Source organism: Chelonoidis abingdonii, chromosome 22 (genome assembly GCF_003597395.2).
Source record: "Chelonoidis abingdonii isolate Lonesome George chromosome 22, CheloAbing_2.0, whole genome shotgun sequence".
Classification (NCBI taxonomy): domain Eukaryota; kingdom Metazoa; phylum Chordata; order Testudines; family Testudinidae; genus Chelonoidis; species Chelonoidis abingdonii.
In genome coordinates, this window is record NC_133790.1 from 6,764,805 (window position 1) to 6,778,828 (window position 14,024).

General features: G+C 45.8%; 1 protein-coding gene across 1 annotated transcript in view; it reads left to right on the forward strand.

Annotated features, from left to right (window-relative positions):
* DIABLO (diablo IAP-binding mitochondrial protein) overlaps nucleotides 1–14,024 on the forward strand; it is a 236,982-nt gene that overhangs the window by 38,051 nt on the left and 184,907 nt on the right. The window lies entirely within an intron of this gene.

The following is a 14,024-nucleotide window of genomic DNA, read 5'->3' on the forward strand; positions in this document are numbered from 1 at the left end:
CATGCCTGCGGAGGGTCCGCTGGTCCTGTGGCTTCAGCTGTGTCCCTTTTCTTTAGAAATTTCCGGTCTCTTCAGGCTATTTCTTCAGTTCTCCTTTCCTGGATCTGTGTGAGCACAAACTCAGAAACCGTCCTTTTGGAGATAATCTCACTGAGTGGGGTATTTTCCAAGGAACTTCGGAGTTTTCTTTCCCCTTCATAAGTACGTCAGGGTTTCAATTTTGGGTCACATTTTCTGATTTGGGGAAAATGGAAAGTCTTGATCAAGCTGACACTAAAGAAAAAGTTCTTGCCTTCCAGCATCTCTCACCTCAGTTCTTCTTTGACTGGTTATCTCACATCTGTGCTCTAATCTGTCATTTCCTTTTAAGGTACTGTTCCTCACTGATTCATTTTCTTTTAGTTCCTGCATATCACTTCATATTTTCTTAACTCCAGGAGTTCAAAGAAATTCACTGCCTTTTGTTGTTTTCTTGCTAGCAGTTTTCTAGTGCCTTTTTCGTGTCGCATTGTCCGTACATTTTAAAACCATCCAATGACTAGGCAGATGATTCCCTGCTTCATCTATGGATCACAAGGCAAAAAGCAGCAACATCACAGCAGCATTCTTCCACACACACCCCTTCACCAAGCAGATTTGGACAGTAGGAAATGACACGTATAGGGCAGTAGAATAAATATTCCATATCATTTCCATGCAGCATCAATATTTTTGGTTAGAGTGACGCGGTTCTGATAAGAGCTGTCCTAACTTTGACTCAAATTCTGGTTCCTACATCCAGCCTGAACAAATGGGTTTGATGGGAAGTGATTCTGCAGTAGTCAGTCTGGAATCCCCCACCCTAGACCACTCCAATGAGGCCCTTGCATCCTTTCCAGTAAACTTTTTTCTTTAATATCATCTTAATTAAGACTTTCCAGCAGGTAGTGGGAAGGTTCAGCAGGGGCATTCTATGTGGCTGTGAAACCACTGGCCTTGCCCACATCATGGCCCTGTCCCTGGTGGCCCCCCATCCATACTAGTGAAAAGAGAGGACTGCATCCCCCACTGCCTGCCCCCAAACATCAAAATTATCCCAATTCTGCTCTGTTCAGACCCTCCCCTCTCCATGCACTGGGAGAGATTTGCCCCGTTGCTGTACATGAGAACTTCCTAGCTCCAACCTCGTTTCCAAGGCCATTTGGATCAGTCCTTTGAAAACAGACATCAATGGTATGATCAAGGGGACTATGGGCCTGACCTGAGTTACCTTGTGTGGGTGTGACTTTGTTCTAGTGGTGGTGCTCAGGGTTTACACTGAGGTGCAATCTGGACCAGGCCCTGTATGTGCTATCTTGACGCTAAGCAGTGAGCCTCCACCTTCTCTAGCGATGGCAAAGCTTTCCCCTCTGTGTAGAGATGAACGTTGCATCAAAATAGGTCATACAAATGGGCTGTTAATGTACAAAATGAACAAACAGAGAAGCCAAGATCACACTCAGCGGATAGCAGTTCAACCCCTTTCATGCAGTGTATTCACAGACCTGTGAATTTTTGACAACTCTAATGTTCGGTGAGACATAAAGAGGGTAACCAGCTAGCTGGAAATCCTGTTGCATCCCTTGTCATACCTGGTCTGCAAACTGGGATGCAGGGTTTTGCAATGAAGCTAGTTCAGCTTGTAACCCACATGCTTTATACTGCAGTAATTTGGTTTTTGTAGGGAGAAAAGCAGCAGAAAGGGGGCACAGATTTTTGTTGGCATATACTGTGTCTGCTTAAACGCAGAGCACAGGGCAGGCCAGCTCAGCAGGAAAAGCCCAAAAAACACGGGGAACGTTGGATATAGTCGCAAACAGCCATTCTAGGTAGCTGTCTCTGAAGCTGGATAGGAGCTCAAGCCCTGGCAGGTCAGATGTTGTATTCACCACCTGTAAAAACAGCCCTGTGGACTCAGTGGCTGACCTATGCAGGATCAAGAGATATGTCTGCAGTGGGGGCTGGGTCCCAAACTCTGTCCCATGCTGGACACAGGTCTGGGGTATTCCAGCTTTACTAACTGAGGCAGGGGAGTTGGAACAATTGTTATAGTGCCAAGAGCCATTGAACCAAACTGTAAAACCCTGTATATAATGGAAACCACTTCAAGCCTGGGGTGCTGCAGCACCCCCCACATCCCTAGTTCCAGCACCTATGAACTGGGGAAGCTCTCCACTTGTATAATGCTTGGCCTACTCCTGTGTATTTTATGGACACAGAGGGAAGGCTGGCAGGGGAGCATTTGTCACCCCTAGGAGCTACGAAGCCTTTGGAACTCACATTTTGCTATTAGGTAACTGCTTCAACCTGGGTCTGGCTCAGCTAGAGAGAGATCGGGGAAGAGATGAGTGAGATGAGGGTTTGTACATTCTTACCTGACTGAGCTAGGCTTACAGGGAGAACATAGTGCCCTGTAGTATTAGAGGCTCATGGAAATCCATAGAGTGGCTATTTTAGTCACCGATCCCAACAGCTGTGGCACTTTGGACACAGGCTACAGATTTCTGTTTCACCAGGGACTGACTGAACTACTAACCCAAGGGCTGGAATACTGCTAGCTATGGGGACTTCAGCCTGCTTGTTTTCTGACAGGGTTCTGAAGGCTTTTGAAAGGACTGAGATGTGCCATTCTCCCCGAGCTCTGAAGAATCCCAATGACACATACTGCACATCATAGCCACTCTGTAAACACTGGGAAATCCTCGCTGAAAGCAGCTCAGAAGGGATGTGTGCTGTGTTGAAACGTAGACATGTAAATGTATCTTGGAACCTTGCATTTAAATTGGATTCTTGGTCAGAATGTCTGCATCTGAAAGGCAAACCAGTTGGTGGAAGCCACTGACTCAGCACCTGAAACCAGTGTTTGCTGAAGTGCTAAGCCAGAATATTTTCTTCATTTAGGTTCGTTCAACTAACTCAGTATCATTCGAAGTTGAGAAACCAACTGGGAGTTGAAAAAGCAGGAAAGCTTGTTTTCCTCTTCCAAACTATGAACAAAACAAGGCATGAGAGGATGAGATCTACCAGCGTTAAATTCTCAGAGGACATGGTAACAAGAAGCAAATCAGTTACTACAGATAATACTGTTAATTAGTTACTTATTTTTTTAATGCAAAACATGTTTTGATAAATATACTCCCATCCCTTCTGTACATAGTATAATTAAAGGTAGTTTAATTTAACTAATAAAACAATTTAAAAATGCTGTTTTTGTGCATTTGAATTAAATTCCCATTTCTATCCACTTGCAGTGTGACACAATCATGACTAAAACACATACTAACCATCTAGTAAATAAGAAATGCCTCATTCACCATTTTCTAATATAAAAACTACAAATCTGAATAAGAGCCGTATAATTGCTTTAAAAAATGTGTAACGATATAATGTATGCTCCCCTCCTGCTTAGCAAAAACTATCAAATGATACCAGCCTAAGAGAGGTGATGTGACCTAATGGCTACAGCAGTAGACACTTGTGGCCAAGTCCCAGTCCAGCCGCTGGCCTGTTTGCAGTCATTTCCTGTCTCTATGCCTCAGATTTCCCATCTGGAAAATGGGGATAATGGTAGTTATTTCCGTTGCAAAGCTATTTGAGATCTACCAATGAAAAGTGTTGTATAAGGGATAGATATTCTTTTAGGCAAATAACAGAAAGTACAAACCAGATTAAAATCAAAGTTTCCTGTTTACTTGCACTAAATGTCACAGATTAGTAGCATTTAAATACAACTCTGCAGGCCATGGCAAAGACACACAAGCCAAAAAATTACTCAAAAACTGAAGACAGTCAGCTTCTGGTCTGTTCAGCTGCTTCCCTCTGTGTGCCATGAACCTCCGGACAGGTGCGTTTTCACTTTACCTTGCCATGGTTTCCCATTCGTGTTAAGTGCTGACCAAGTTTTAAATTGATAGCAGGTTGAAGTAATTGTGCCTTAGCAGGCTTAGCAAAGAATGAAAAACCAAAGTTCATGTGAAAGAAATAGTAAGAGGTCTTAGCCTGTATTCATTGTATTTTTTCCCTTTTGTACACAGAAATCAATGGATTTATAATTTTCCACTTCTGTTTACTGGCCACTTCATTCTCAGAGCCACTGACAATATTCTCAGAATTAGAAGACAAGGCTACTGCACTGTTTAAATCTTATGTAAGTTCACTACCGTTCTTATTTATTGTCTATTTTTCCTTTCTATCTGGGCAGAAAACACTTAATTCTAAAAAATTGTAACGACAATTAGAAACAATCATCTCAAAAGAAAACAGAATGGGATTTTTGTGTTCCAGTCAACAATGGAGACACTGTAATTATTTTTTTTTTTATGTTAACTAAAGTTTTATGGTATTGTCACTCTCTAAGGCAGTAACGTCTGCGAAGTCTAGAAAGGAAAAGATAGGCTTTTCAAATCTCACTTCTGGTAGGTTCACTGCTTGCAAGGTTTTGTGCTTAAGGAGAGCCTCTGAATGTAAGACTTTCAGTACAATACTTTCAACCTACAGAATTTGGTACTATAATGTGTATATTATAGGCGGAGCTGGTAGAATAGGAGCAAAGGGCCAGAAGATGAAGCTGGTGGGGTAGATAGGAGAGGGGGACAGGAACCTGGGAGACATAGGCAGGAGAAGAAGGGCATAGAAATGGGATGGGTAGAAGTGTCTCTAATGATGAGAGACTCTGCCCTGCAGAACCTGGAATTACACCCAGGAGTGCAGCGTCTCTACATTCCTCTGCTCTCAGTAAGTAGCTGTGAACCCATGGAACCTCCTCTAATCGCTGATCAGAGCACAACAGCTTACTACTGCTACCTGTTACTGTTAGCTCAAGTGTAGAGGGCCATACTGCAGCAGGAAAGGTTGGATTCTTGCTGATGACATAAGTTTAGGGTTGATATCATTCCATAGGACAGAAATTCTGTTATTTTAGTTTGTTGTTCTTTTAAAGAGGAATTTAGAGCTTAAAAATTTTTTTTAGAAGAACATAAGGCTGCAAAGTCACGTGCTCAGAAGTGCCAGAATTAAGACTGCCTATGCAATCTTCATTTGTGCGTATGTCTGATACAGGCTTTAATCACAGTTGCATATTATGTTATTCCAATGGGACCCCTTGCCTCATCCAGTGACTGGATAGTTATTCCGTATTTCTGTTTAGCTTCCTCACTCAGTGTGTGGCCCCCTCACTTATTTGTCTCACACTCTCTAACATGCACTGAATACAGAAATTTTAATTTCCTCCAGAGTGTTTCTGTGGGGCTCTCACTGGAATACCTGAGCTATACACAAACCTTTGTTTATTTTCACAGCACGTGTGAGATGAGGGGGTTATCATCATCACCCAATTTTACTGCTGGGGAACAGAAGCACCGAGTTTAAGGCCAAAATTACTGAGTATCCACTAACTATGGGGGCCCAATTTGAGACATGTAGGGCCTGAGTTTTCAGATTACTTAGCATTACATAGCACTCTATGTTCAACGCACAGCTCTCATTGACTTTAGTTGCAGCTGTGAGAGCTCAGCACGTCCACAGCTCTGGCCCAAGATATCTCATGTCAGGCACCTAGAAAATGAGAACCACCCAATTAGTGACCACCTGTGAAATTTAAGTGACTTAGCATCACACAACAAGGCAGAGGCAGGGATAGAAGCCAATTCTCCAAGGAGGGGCACTCAACTGCCTTAATCACACAACCACCCCTCCTGCCTTGTTCACGACACACCTTCCAACTCTGGCAACAAATGAGGACGGGTCCCTGCAGACAACAGCTTTATTCATTACATAACCATGATTCACCCCCACAGCTGGTCCAGCCTGTGTCCTGAATGAGGCAGGGATCTTGTGGGAAAAACAGCATGTGATCATGTCATTCAAGACTGTCAGAATGCACATGCACAAAAGAACTGGATCTGCTGCTGCCTTTTTTGGCTTCTGCTAAGTCCCTGCTGAGTCAGAGAACACTTCTTCTTGGGGGCTAGTTTATTAAAACACATCACAGTTCAAATGTCAGCTTAAACCCAAACAAATCCCTCCACCTTTGCTCCAGCCCCTGGCCAAACTCAATAGTTCTTTCCCAACCCCCCGCTTCTGCTGGCTGCCCTTTCCCCAGACTCTACCTTGTAATGCTTCTGCTCTTGTCTCTCCCTGCAAGCAGCTCCAGCCAGGCCTCACCTTGCTGAAGAGGAGAGCTCTTTCCCCAGTTTTTGCTGGTGCTGGGCACCCTCTAGCACAGGGGTAGGCAACCTGTGGCACGTGTGTCAAAGGTGGCACGCGAGCTGATTTTCAGTGGCACTCACAATGCCCAGGTCCTGGCCAGCGGTCGGGGGTGGGGTGGCATTTTAATTTAATTTTAAATGAAGCTTCTTAAACATCTAAAAAAACATATTTACTTTACATACAATAGTTTAGTTATATATTATAGACTTATAGAAAGAGACCTTCTAAAAACATTAAAATGTATTACTGGCACGCGGAACCTTAAATTAGAGTGAATAAATGAGGACTCGGCTCACGGCTTCTGAAAGGTTGCTGACCCCTGCTCCAGATCCCTTGGGGGTGTGGGTGGTATGTCCTCAGTTACTCTTGTATCAGCTCATCAGGCCTCAGCTGTCAGGGGCCCAGATCCCTGCAAACAGGGGAGCTCTGTTGGGCCTTCTCCAGGCTTCTCTGGACAGACCTCCCCAGGTCTTTCACCTGTCTTCTTATAGGGAGCCTGGGCCCCCAGGCTACCACCACATGCTGCCTGTGTAGTGGTCAGTGATCCCTCAGTGCTTATTGCACTTGCAAGAGTTCTGCTTTATTCTGGGACCGGTTCCACCTGGCTGTACTTCCCAGCACCCTGCCCAGCCCCTGTCTGGGAGGATCTGGCCTTAAAGCCACAGCCCTCAGTACCACAGCTTCCCTTCCAAAGCAGTGTGCGTACAGATAACCAGCCTAAGAACTAAACTTGCTCACATTGTTCTATTAGTCTCAGGTAGCCGGCGCTGTTCTGGTGCTCGGAACCGCAGGGCTCCCCCGGAACAGGATGCAGCAAGTCCACCTGCCTGGTCGTTCCATGGGCTGGGGCTCCCTTGTCTCAACTGGCTAGAATTGCCTCACTTCTGAGTGCTTGACTCTGCAGGCTTCATGTTCTTTTAACTGACCCCCACCCCCACGCGTAGCCAGTCCCACTTTCTGCCCCACACCCCTGGAGCCTGGGCTGATCTCCACCTTCCCTCCCCCCCCCCACCACTCCTGGTTCCTTGTCCCAGTTTCCCTCTTCAGCCAGGCCCAGTTCCTCTCCCCACAGCTCCTTGTTCAATGTCTTCCCCACCGGAACTGGCTCCCGGCCCCAGTCTCTCCCCTGAGCTTTGCCTGATCTTAGTCTCCCTGCCCCGTCCACTCTATTCCCCCATCCCTGTTGGCCCCACAGCTTCCAGTTTCCTTCCCCAATCTCACCCCCACTACACTGGCTCCCTGGCTGCCCTTCTCTGCCTCTTTCCCCCACACCCATGTCCAACGGTTCTCAAACTGTGGGTCACTGAAGCCAAGCCCGAGGGCTTCAGCCCTGGGCAACAGGGCTCAGGTTGTTGGCCACCTGCCTAGGGCTGATGCCCAGAGTGGTGAGGCTTGGGCTTTGCCCGCACCAGGATAGTGGGGCTCAGGTGGGCTCAGGCTTCCTGAGGTCGTGCAGTAATTGTTGTTGTCAGAAGGGGGTCACAGTGCAGTGAAGTTTATCCTGGTCACAATCTCTTTGTCCAGATAGTTCCCCTTCCCCCTCCCCCTCTCCAGGCTGCTTGTGCCAAATTTCCCCTTCCATGTCAGTCAGTCCAGCTAACTCCTCCCGCATTAGAGTCAGTTTCCTCCTTCACATTACCTGAGCACAAGCCGCGAGAGCACTGAGCGGACCCAAGAGACCGTCTTCTTGGTCTCTAGTCCCAGTGCCTGGCCCCACTGCAGTCAGGAGGAGCCACTGCATGGAAAGTCGTGCTCAGCCTCCGTTACCCTGGAATCATGGAGCGTGCTCGGATGCTCAAGCAGTAATGATACAGTCACACTGCAGTCGCCACACAGGACGTGGGAGGGTGTTCGTTACAGATGAAACTTTTGGAGAATGTAGCTGGCAAGCTCTACCAAGGCCATGAAGTATCTGTGAATTGAGATTTTATTTCCCCAAAGGGTCCTAACTTGGCCAAATTTGGGTACTTTATTCCCTCCCCTCCCCATGGGAACAGCAAAAGACACATCTCTGATCCAAAGTTCAATTCGTTGCTCCAAAGCATGAAGACCCTAGAGCTTTCCAGTGAAACACTTGTAAGATTTTTTTTTTTTAAAGGGAAAAATAAACTATTTGTTCCTGACTCTCATTCTTGGAAATGGCTGAATACTTTTTGCTAAAAACGCTACACTACTCAGCCTGAGGGTAACTGCCACATTCATTGTTTGGGCTGAAATTTCCCGTGCCAGCGAAGTTAAACGCTACTAAAAACAGGGTCCTATGATAGAAAGTGTTGGGCAATCTTAGCTATATATCATAGGCAGTGCAGAGAGAAATGACCATAATATGTATTTAGTGAAAGGACTATAACTGTTAATATAATGAAGCATGCGTGAAAGCTTATGAAAAGTAGAAAACTAGTAGGGAATAACTTAAAATGATAGATGATAATTCTCTCTCTTTCTCCCCATTTAGAACGCATGTCGACCTTTTACACAGGTAATTATCACTCTGACCAGCACGTCGACCAACATGATGATGGAAAAAATACCAAACTGCTTGAAATTTGATCAAAAAGCGCTTGCCCCCTATTGCAAGGCCTTATATGTTTTCCACTCTGTTTTATCCAAAAACATAACTTCTCTCTATTCGTTGTGTAATGATTTTAGCTTCAAGAACTCAATCGTTGCTAACGTAGCCCAAGTGAAGATCCTGCTAAATAACAAGTTGTGCTACCTTCCACAACAACCTAAAGATATGGAACAAAATGAGCCCACCTCCAACATTGAGAAGCAAATTTATTTCTGGCGGGTTTTCCAAGAGTACGAACAATGTACGAAGCAAATGAATGTGGTCAAGGCCAAACTAAATGTGGCAGCGTGAAAATATTTAAGTTTCAGACATTGTGGGCTTCTGTTAAATACAGCTGATCATTATTTATGTGTCGGTTGGTACTAGGGACACAATGGTTAGTTTACCCATCAGATTAGGTTTCTGAATTACATGATCTTTTCAAAACTAAAATATTTAAAGCATCAATGTTTTAAATTATCATTATATTTTTTGGAAGGCTATTTAGTCTGTATTTATTTGTGCTAGTGTATCAGTGTTGTGTCTAGGACCCATGCACTCTTTAGCCAGGCAAGACATTGGGCCTTGCTGCTGAGAGGCGGGGGAGTCAATAGAGTTTGGCCAGAGAAAAGCACACAGAAATGGGTCCTGGTGAATTGAACTTGTATTCGGTTACATCCCAGCTGCATTTGTGCTCCCTCTCTGTCTCTCAGAGCAGCTGTGGATGGCCCCATAATAGCTCACACTAACTCAAATTCTGCTCACATGATGTCAAGAATACTAATAAAAGGCCCACCGGGTGAGTGGGGAACCTGCGGAGGTGTGCTCATTTTTCTGATTTCCTGGTAGTACAGATGTGCACAAGCTGCTTTGAAGTTTCATTTTTCACAGGAATTGTGGGAGTCCCACAGGTACTTGGAGCTAAATATTTTATGAAAGAAGCTGGGCTGTCTGGGGACAGGATATCAGATGTTCAAAGGCTTGGGGGTAAGAAGCGCTGGCAGGGTCTGAGTGGAAAGGAGTGGAGGAATGAAATGGGTGCTCATAGGAGTTGTGTGTGTGGCAGAGTTGTCTGCCGGGGTATGTAATCGTCCATGTAGGAGGACCCTGGGGAAAAATGACAACATGCCCATTTCTACCATCTGGTGCTTCCCAAAGGCTGCACAATTGCTCCACAGAAGCGAGCAAGGCCATGGGCTCCTGTGACAAAAACTCATCAGTGATAACAAATATTGTTCATCTGGGTGTTACGGGGAACCTGGCAGGCATGGGTGGGATATGCCTCTGCCTGCTCTCCCCTCAGACCCATCATATCTTGCTCATGGCCCCTGTGGCTCTCAGAGGCTCTCTCCGGGCATAGCTCTGTGAGGAAAACAGTGGTGGCTGTTTATGTACATCAGCTTCCTTCTTTTCTGCCAGACCTCTTGGCTGACGCTCTATTGTTGGGATACAGGAGGAGGGGAGGGCATAAAATGGAGGGCCTGGGTCAGGCAGTGGGTCACCCTGGTTGTGGGGGGTAGGGAAGAGGCAACAAGGGAAGAACACCACCATTTCCCCAGCCACACCTGCTGTCCTGTGGAGATTTAGCCGGAGCATCCTCTTTAGCGGCGAATCCCTCTTTCAGTGGCTACTGGGGGCTCAAGAACTGTTGCAGAAGTATTGCCTGTAAGTTGGGGGAAGCAATTAAAAGTAGTGGCAGCAATTATGGCTGCAGCCAACTGTAACTGGGAGGTGGCCATTCAGAGAGGGACCCCCTGCCTTCTGGAATTCGCGCCCCCTTTTACCCTGACTGACTACAAGGCTGCTGACCTTCAGGGTCCAATGGAGGAGATGCAGATGTGTTCACAGGGTGCGGATGTTAAACTTTCAGAAGGTTGGCCTGGGCTATGTGACTAAGGCAGCGTCTTATCTTTGATGAGTTTCTTTTTGTGATCTCTGTGCTGGCTTCATCACACAAGCTCCCAGTTCAGAGAGAGACATTTTAAACATCTTTCAGGATGGCTGCAGGGCCCTTTTCCAGTGTCAGTGGCCGGGTGTCTATGTGTGCCCATGATTATTCCCACATGCCTCTTCCATTAACATCTCTGTGCCTAGGAGAGTGCTTGGGGAGGTGAGGGAATAAAAGAAACAGCATCAAAGAGGTTACACACCTGGGTGAAGCAGTGTCCGTTTGCACTCAGACCACTGCTCACAAGTCCCTCTATGGCGTACTCACCCAGCTCTGGGGAAAGGATGGTCCCGGCTGGGCTTATGTTGTAACACGCCCTTAGAAAAGTATAAAAGGGGAGAAGGGGGTTGGAACTGTCCCCCAAGGGCTGAAAGTCCTATTCCAGCAACCCCTGGTGATGAGCGCAGTGTAAGAATCCAATACACACGAATAAGCCAGTTAATTGATTTTTTGGTTTTGGTACAGTTCAGCTATAGTCCTAACAGCTTCAAATCACCACAAAGCTCCATAGAGCAAAGAACCCAGCTCCCCAGCCTCAATTTCCTCCCCTTATCAACCAGATGGGTTTGATAGCACCACTACAGAAATAAGGGTGTATTTGCTTTATTTTTCACTGCTAGTCTGTCCCCACCATAGGACACTGTGTTTTTAAACTCTGTGCCATCTTTGACCAAACAGGTTTTGGTTAAGGTCAGATGAGTGATTCTTAAATGCCACATTTAAAACAAAAAATCAAAACCCTCTATACTCTGATTGAAAAGCACCTCAAGAAGTCTCCGGCAAAAAGTTTCCAACAAAAAACTAATTATGATCAGAACCACAGATCTAGAGTAAGATTACTCAGGAGTGGATGCTAGTTAACAAAAAAAATAGTTTGCACTTATCTGCTTTGCATTTTCAACCATTAAAGCCTCAGAATAGGCTTGATCCATAATGCCCATTCACTTCTAACGTGCAGAATACAGCACAATGTGCCAGCAAGGCAGGCAGGTAGACTGAGCACAGAGACAAGAAGTGACTTTCTAAATGCCATGCAGCCATCTAAATTTGGGGTAGTCAGTAATGAAACTCTGACATCCCAGTCTCCTTCTAGAACCATCTCGATCACACACCTCCAAAAAAACAGTGAAAGAGAAAAATAACTTAAGGCTCTAGAGTTATGTACTGGTTATGTCTGCACTAGTCCCCCAGGAGTGTCTGTTACACAGGGCTCAAGCTACTATTGTTGTATATGGTACAGCCAGCTTATGCTCAAGTGTTTCTCCTGGCTTAGAGAAACACTAGGGCTCTTAGGGTACCAGCCTGAGAACTTAAAAGCAGGTTGAGAGGCAAACAGAATTATTTGAATGGGTTTCTGGCTGGTGGAATTGCCTCTCACATGATGTTGTTAAAGGGGAGAAAACAACGGTCAGAGCCTGATCCTATTGACGTCAATGGGAGTAGGTTCAGACCCTTAATATATCAGGAAAATTACGGCATGAAAAATGTAAAGAGTTAGCTTAGAGCCTCTGGGTCAGTAAGAGACTTTTAGTTCATCTTGTTGGTCCCCAGTCTCACTAGCTGGGCCAGTTCTTGACTGCTTATGCTGCAGATCCAATTGACTTCTAGCCTGTGTGATTTTAGAAATGGAGTACATTAATTACAGTTGTACTCCAAGAAATAATTAAATGTGGTGCTGCCTGGCTCATGGTTACTGCCTCTAAATGGATTTAATATCTAATGTATCCGGTTCACCCGTAACAAAGTTTTGATTTTGTTTATAAAACATCCATGCAAATTTAGCTTGGAATCCAAGAGTTTAGCTGGGGGTTTTCCTCCCCATGCATCATCATCACCAGGAAAAGACGTTCTCAGACCATATGAGGCCCCAGGGACACTGAAATGCCATAGTTTTCAGTGGATTGTTATAGGTGTCACTGTGCAGAATTTAGTTAGCAATTCTATTGATGAATGAGCAAGAACAGAATCCAGCTTCCTCCCCCTTGGCTATATGGACTCCAGCAGCACTAAGAGAAGCAAAAGCATTAATATTTATTTTTGTCATTGAAGTAAGATATCTCTGAATACACACAGGGAGTGAATCTGGTGACTTTGTAGTCACTTTTTAGCATAGAGCTGCACATTAAGACATAGGATTCAATTCTGTTCTCATTTGCACTGGCATCAATTTGCAGTAAATCAGCGGAAATTCTCTGGATTTACCTTTGTGTAACTAAGATCTGAATCTGAATTAAAAAGAAATGTGCAGTATACCAATACTTATGTGACAGTGTACTTGCGAGTATGTACAGAGCTCTGACGGGTACAGTGCCCTGGCGCCTTCTATCCTGCCTTATTTGCAGACTCTAAACTTTAATTAAAAAAAGTAAGGCCTTGTCTACACTTGCAAGTTAGAGTGCATTAAATCAGCCCTGGGTGCCATAACTCCTGAGGTGTCCACACTGGCAAGGCACTTAGAGTGCCTGGACTCTGCAGCTGGAGCGCTCCTGGTAATCCACCTCTACGAGAAGCATAGAGCTTGCTGTGCCTGGGCTGGAGCGCTGGGGTGTCAGTGTGGATGAGGTGTTGCATTACTGCACTGTGATTGGCCTCCGGAAACGTCCCATGATCCCCTGAAGTCACGTGTCTACTCTGGTCATTGTTTTGAGCTTGGCTGTAGGCATGCGGCTATCCCCTTCCAAAGCGCTGTTTCTGACAGCCCGCATGCTTATCTGCTCTGGGACACAAAGCAAACCATTACTGTGGAATGCTCCTGCTGCAGAGGCAGGCGCACGCGCATGTGTGTATGTGAGTGAGAGAGGCGGGGGGTGGGGGCTGATGTTGGGTTTCCCCCTTGCCTCTGCCTGAACTTACAAGATAGCATGCTGACACACTCTGCCCCCCAAAACACACTGTCTCTCCCCCCACATACACACAACACACTGTCACGCTCCCAAACCCCTCATTTGAAAAAGCAGCTGGCAATCTAGTAGGATGCCCATGGAACAATGAGATTGGGAAACCTGCATCATGTGATGCTGTGCCTGCCCCATTAGGCAGCGCAAACCCCTTCCAAAGCACACTGCAGCAACTTGCACACTGGGATAGCTACCGCAATGCACTGCTCTCTGTGGCGTTGCAAGAGCTGCTAATGTGGACATACTCCACCGTCACAAGGAGCACAGTGTGAACACACAGCAGCGCTTTCCCTGCTGCTGTCTCCGAGGGTTGGTTCAACTGCCGGCACTCTACATCTGCAAGTGTAGACGTAGCCTAAGTCTCTAGTGGTTGACTGCTGAGATTGCCTCAGAAACATGTCCT